This window comes from Cephus cinctus, unplaced genomic scaffold, assembly GCF_000341935.2.
Source record: "Cephus cinctus unplaced genomic scaffold, Ccin1 Ccin1_scaffold0705, whole genome shotgun sequence".
Taxonomy (NCBI): Eukaryota; Metazoa; Arthropoda; class Insecta; order Hymenoptera; family Cephidae; genus Cephus; species Cephus cinctus.
Genome location: NW_014333325.1, coordinates 1 through 6,606, shown reverse-complemented (window position 1 = coordinate 6,606; position 6,606 = coordinate 1). Strand labels below are relative to the sequence as shown.

The following is a 6,606-nucleotide window of genomic DNA, read 5'->3' as shown; positions in this document are numbered from 1 at the left end:
CCATGCTGAGTATAATTCGTTACGTTATTATTTTGTGTGTGAAGAACTTTACTTAACTTTCTGCACTTTTGAAAAAGTGCAAATTCTTATTGGAGGATATTTTTAAGTAACCAATGAGAATTTGCCCTTTTTGAAAAGTGCAGAATATACGGGTGTGTTCCGAAATGTACTGACAGCACTGTCAAAGTAATTACATCTCTGTTAGATGCGTATAGATGAATAAGGTTACGTACTGGAAATACATTTTGGAACACACTCTATGTAACAAAAGAAGATTTTGTGTACAATAGCCTTAATTTGAATTTTTCAATTGAAAAACTGACGAAAAATGATCATTAAAAATAGTCGCAAGTCTTGCGTGAAGTGTTTAAATATGTAAGTAATGATATCTTGCGATTCTCTCATAAATAAGTGATATAGTATGCAGGAATATTTTATAGTGTTTTTATAATATTAAGTTTAACCTCGAAACTTAAATATTCAATAGTAAAAATTAAAAAATAAGACGCGTGTACCCCCTCTCCTTATTTTGTTAACGCCTCTTTCCCTCCACTTCGATTTCATTTTCTTTAAGTAACATTCTGTACTTCTATTTTTTAATAAGCTAAACATTATTTAATACTATTAAAAGCACAAACCAGAGACTGAAAAGTTTGTGTAAACCATATAGGTTAGGCAACCCAGTACCCGAACACCTGCCAATAGTTGAACACATTTGTAATTTTTTGATGATTATAACAAAAATATTATTTTTATCTATATTGTTATAATTTTAGTAGCAAGAAAAACAATTTTTTGATTTAGTTAATACATATTTTTAATAAAAAAAGTATTTTAAATATGTAAAAAATTATTTTTTAGTGGCCCGCTGCGCCACCAAGCGTTCAGTTCTAGCTAGCTTATAAGCGTCATGTTTTCCTCACTTGGTGAAAAATGTTGAAAAGAATAAACGATTTTTGTTTTCCAAGGTAAGTTATGGGTTAAATTATTCGCAAAAGAATCTTCTTTTATTTAAAAGAAACTTTGAGATACAAAATAAAAAAATATAATGAAAAAAACGTGTGCATCTTTTGGTCTGACATTTCTAACCTCAAACCTATACATGAACAGACAGTAGTATTATGTATTAGTGGTATTAGTTTTTAATTTAAGTGATTTCTTTTATTGTTTTACGATGTCTACTGTAAAAAAAAGGAACATCATTCCCAAAGTGTACAAACTATATTCATACAGCGATGATGATATACATAAAGCTGTTGATGATGTACGTAGTGGTACTACAAGTCTTAGGAAAGCAGCTGCAGAATATAAAATTCTTCTTAGTACTCTACATAATAAAGTGACAGGAAAAGTTTCTGAGATTTGCAAAAAAAGGCCCCTCGACAGTTTTAAATGAAAGTGAAGAGACTCGAGTGTCACAGTGGATTTTAAATAAGGCAAAGTTGGGATTTCCTATGCATGCTGACGAAGTAAAAAATACAGTTCAAAGTGTTTTAAATATTGCAGAAAGAAAAACATGTTTTAAGGATAATCGTCCAGGTGATAAATGGCTACATTTATTTTTGAAAAGGCATCCAGATATTGTATCTAAAAATACAGAAATACTGTCAAGAAGTAGAGCAGCTGTTACAGAAGATGCTATAAGAGAATGGCATAAAAACGCTAAAGTTTATTTAAAAGAAAATGGTTGGGAGAGTGTCTTAGACAGGCCAGAATGTATTTTTAATGGTGATGAAACAAATATTGCATTCACACCTAAACCAGGAAAATATTAGGTCCACGAGGAGAGAAAAATGTGTATGAAGTCGCCAGTAGCCATGAAAAAGAATCTCTGTCTGTTTTGTGCACTTTTTCTGCAGCGGGTGTTGCTGTTCCACCACTTATCATATACCCATATAAAAGAATTCCATCGCATATAGCTGAATCAATGCCATTCGGCTGGCCTATTGGCAGATCAGATAGTGGATGGATGGTGTCAATGACTTTTTATGAATTCATAGTAAATGTCTTTTACCCTTGGTGCATCAAAAACAATATACAGTTTCCTGTTATATATTTTCTTGATGGCCATAAATCTCATTTAACTCTTGAGTTAAGTGACTTTTGCGTTCAACACAAGATTATTGTTTATGCATTGTATCCAAATGCAACTCATATTAAACAACCTTGTGATGTGAGTATATTCAAAGGATTAAAAGTTAAATGGAAGAAAGTTGTTTTAGAATATAAACAACTGACTCAAAAATCTATAACAAGATCTAACTTTGCTGAATTATTCAAAAAAGCTTTTGACCAAATAAGTACATCTTCCATTCAAAATGGTTTTAAAGTTTGTGGATTATATCCTTACGATGAAAATGCTATTGATTATAGTAAGTGCATATCTACTCGAAGAAAAGAAATGAATTTGACAAGTAAGCAAGACTCTGAGCCTCTTACACATTATGATTATGCGTCAACAAAAAAATGTATTGAACACCATATGAACAAAAAAGTACTACAAGATTTTACTAACAAAGTGAATAAAGGAGAAACAAGTAATGACTCTATGTTTATTTTGTGGAAAACTTGTGTCGACAAATTAGAAGAAGCTTCAGAAAATAATGAAGTAAGCGATGAAGTTGAGAATCCTACCTGTGAAAATCAAGTTTCTTGTAATGAAAGCTTAGCGAGCATTAATTTAGCTGATCCTGAAAGTGATCCATTAAGCTTAACACTAGTCGATGAAGCTGTACGTACTCAAAATGTGCCTGGCGTGGAAAGTATTATGAAGATTGAAAAAGACAAAAAAAAAAGAAGAAAATCTAAAGGTTACATTAGAAAAACTTAAATTAAAAAAAGAAAAAGATGAAAGTATTAAAATAAAACAAGAAAATCTAAAAAGAAAAGCACCTCCAGCTACTAAAAAAGGGCAAAAACGTAAACCACTTGCTGATTTATTAACTAATGATTTGTCTAATGGAAATGCGTTGGAAATTTCAAACATCACTGAAAGTGCACTTGACTTAACGTTACATTAATTATAAATGTATTTGAAATGTGTCTTTTTAAATAAAATAAAAATGTAATAAGATTTTTTTAAATTTTATATTATTAGTAAGTAATATTAATTTATTTAATTATTATTTTTCATAAAAGGTTGAACCTATGTTACCTATAGCCTTTATAAATAAATAAAAATAAATCAGCTTAACCCCGAAGCGTATTCAAAAAGTGTGTTCATCTATTGGCAAGACGCTGTTCATTTACTGGTCGAAGTGTTCAACTAATGGGCAAATTGACTTTTTCGCGGTTTTTATTATTTTTCTTAAAAAGTAATGTATCTTTTAATTTTGTATTTACTTTAATTTGTTCATGAAGCTTATAAGAATGCAATAGAACATTTCTTTTATATATACATTAAATATCAATATTTAAAAATTGTATCTAAAACCGTGAATTCACTTAAGTGTTCAACTATTGGGTTGTCTACCCTACCCTACATTAAGTCTAAATAATAACATAAATTTTGTCATATGGACCCTTACATTGTTTTTATTCAGCCTAAGAATATATTCAAAAACACGATGAAGTATCGTCTAAGTACAGTGATAATTTATTAATTCTATATTGTCAAAGGGATGTTATTCACATAATAAAAGCAGCAGATGAGACAAATATTAATTATTGCCCAATTGAAGGAAGTTGCAAATCTTTTATGTAATCAATAGAAACAAATGGTTTCATTGTTTTCTATTGTATTTTCAGAATTGGCATTATAAAAGGAGTTTCTGTAAATACTGCAGAAGAACTTCTATAATATTCAGAACCATTACAAAAGATCTTGCAAGTTAAAAAGTAGTGAAGAAGATGCTGATAGAAGATGACTCCTTGAGACGTATCTTAATAAAATTTGATGGGCATACCCTTCTTTAGTTCCGATATATTTTCAAGGTAAGCCATCACATTGAAACCTTCCTTCTGCATATAATATTGTTATAATCTTTATTACTTTAGACATATAATAGCTAGTTGTAAGATTAAGGTCAGATGCATGCATTGTAGTAATGATAATCACTCGTTGATTGTAAATTTTCTTATCCTATCCATACAATTAACCAATTATAAAAGTTTGCATCAAATTAATAATCGGAATTGTCCAGAAAATTAGTGCCTTGGCCATTTAAACAGAATATCTAAATGTTTGGACTCAAAGCGATAATGAAAAATACCCCAAATTACAAATCTAAAAGAATATATTTGTCAAAGTACCTATGATTAAAAGTGCTTTTTTTAAATGGAAGAGATATTGACAAATCTTTCAGGCTTTTGTCTAATGTTTTCTGTACCTCTAAATCCTCAACTAAATATCTGATGTTGAACATTGTCACAGCTAGATCTTAGATACAAACTCTGACATAAATCTCAATTATGGGTTAAATAGTGTTCCTCTCAAGTGTAAAAATAGCAGTTTTTTTCCTTCATAATTCCCTTACAAACATCTATTAGTAAACCCCAATGGTAGAGTTCATGCAAGTAACATATCTGGTATCACAATGATCAATTTATGCATCACATTCAAAAGTTTCAGCATAGTGTCAAATCTAATTTATTAGAAATTGATAAAATAAACTCTTTTAAGGATCTATGCTTTATCTAAAATTATATCATAATGATGGCTAATATTTCAAAGTTTATGTTTCTTATTAGGTATACTATAGCAGTCCCTGGGGACTTACAGTGAATTTTCCGTTCAAGCGGCGTCACCCTCTGGGGACTGACAGTGGACTTTTTGTAACTGATCGTCTCTTGGAGGTCGCCTTTTTGCCGTTCCCCATCCCATTATCTTCTGTTTATAATTTGTATACTTGTGCATTGGCTGCACCATTCCCACAGTTCAAACGAAAGATGAAAAGGTGAAACAAAGTAATCTTCTGTTTATACTTTATATCCCAAACACCTCTTGAGCGCTCGGCACCAAGTGCTCGCTCACTGCCGTTTGAGCGGAAAGAATAGCAAAATCGGGGCCGCGCTTAACGTGTTAAAGCTAAAAAGAACGAACCGCTTCGATCCCTTTTCGTTATTTTCCGCGCCAATCTTCATAATGTTCACAGAATACTAAGTACACTGAGAAAAAGGGCAATATGATCATTACAAAATACCACAATTGAAATTTTACAGTAGTGAGTTAACCATAAACATTGTATAGCTGACTAGTAAAATAAATGTTAACGTTCCATTTTTATAATATTACAATTACCCGAGCAGAAATTTATTCAGGATAAAATCCGGCTCAGGTTAGTTTTACCTTGTCAGCCTGGTTCAGTCCAAAATCGGCATCACGTCAGGTTCCTGACGGTCGGGTGCCTGATCCTGAGCAGAAATTTAGTTTGGGACTTTTATTTGGCGTTTTCTAGTTATCCCCAATTTTCTTGGGGGCCCAGTAGGAAAACTTATGCGTAGCCTTACTAGGCTGGTCACGCTTTGATCTATGGGACCTCAACATATCTCAAAATTAAACCCCACTAAACCAATCAACAAAATTAATTTAAAAAAATATTACTTTACGTTTATTCAACCGATTTGATCTTACACTTTTAATTGGATATTCGAAACTTATTCTTTAAAATTGGTATATAATGATCGCTGAGAAGACATTTGAGTTTTTTGTCACTGGTGGGGATTCGAATCTGGAATCCTGTGAATTACTATTTCCCTGCGCCTTAACACACTTTTTTTTCGTTTTAAAAAAGTGGTTTATTTTCATTCATGTCGTTATACATAATTAAATAATAATTCGCCCTAGAATAACTTAATCTGTAATAAGATATATTTTTGATTTGTCATCATGTTTGACGTATCTCGCCAAAATACATTTATTATTATTTCTAGTTTTTTTATTACCACCATTATTGTTTTCGATATTTAATACTGTTTTTGTTTTTACCTATGGTAAAAGAAAGTAAATGTAAAAAACATTGTATATACATGATTTCTAATTAGTTTTAACTTAAAGGAACGAGAGGGGGGGGAGAAGAATGTGTTCTTATAAGTATGTGGGATGAATTATTTACATATTTACAGTTGCAAACGAAAGTTGCAATGTAATGCACTCAAATTGCAACTAATGTGATTTTAGAAACGTCTGGATTTGTGTGACCTGTTTGCAAACTTTGTAGAAGCTGTTGTATTAGCATTTTTTGTTTTAATCGGGCTCTGCACCTCAACTCCTCCATATGTTTAGCGTCTCCGTAGAGCCATCCGTATGCGGTAGATAGTCTTTCTAAATTATCACAATCTCTATCAGCCATTGCTGTCGAATATACCCATTTGTCTTGGGGTATATTATCTATGTCGGTAAAGGTAGGCTTTCTTGCGCAATTTCGTTTTATGTGGTATATAATTGGAACATTATTTTGATCTTGTATGATTCCCATTCCATCTAATTTGGTGAAAATTGTAGGCGATGAGTAATTACTGCGTGCCATCCGTCTTAGAGTAATTTCGTCATTTATTTTTAGGTCTTTCAGAATATTATTATCTATCTGGTGCAGAGTACTGTAGTAATTCCTGGTCAGTGTGAGAGTAAATATATCGAATCTTAGAATATTCGCCATATTGTATATT

At 31.5% G+C, this 6,606-nt stretch overlaps 1 long non-coding RNA gene across 1 annotated transcript; it reads left to right on the top strand.

The window, feature by feature from the left end:
• The first annotated feature begins 399 nt into the window (after positions 1 to 399).
• Positions 400 to 5,294, top strand: LOC107270152. The gene is made up of 3 exons (XR_001538253.2): positions 400 to 968; positions 3,748 to 3,933; positions 4,690 to 5,294. It is a non-coding gene; the product is annotated as an uncharacterized LOC107270152 (long non-coding RNA).
• Positions 5,295 to 6,606: the final 1,312 nt, after the last annotated feature.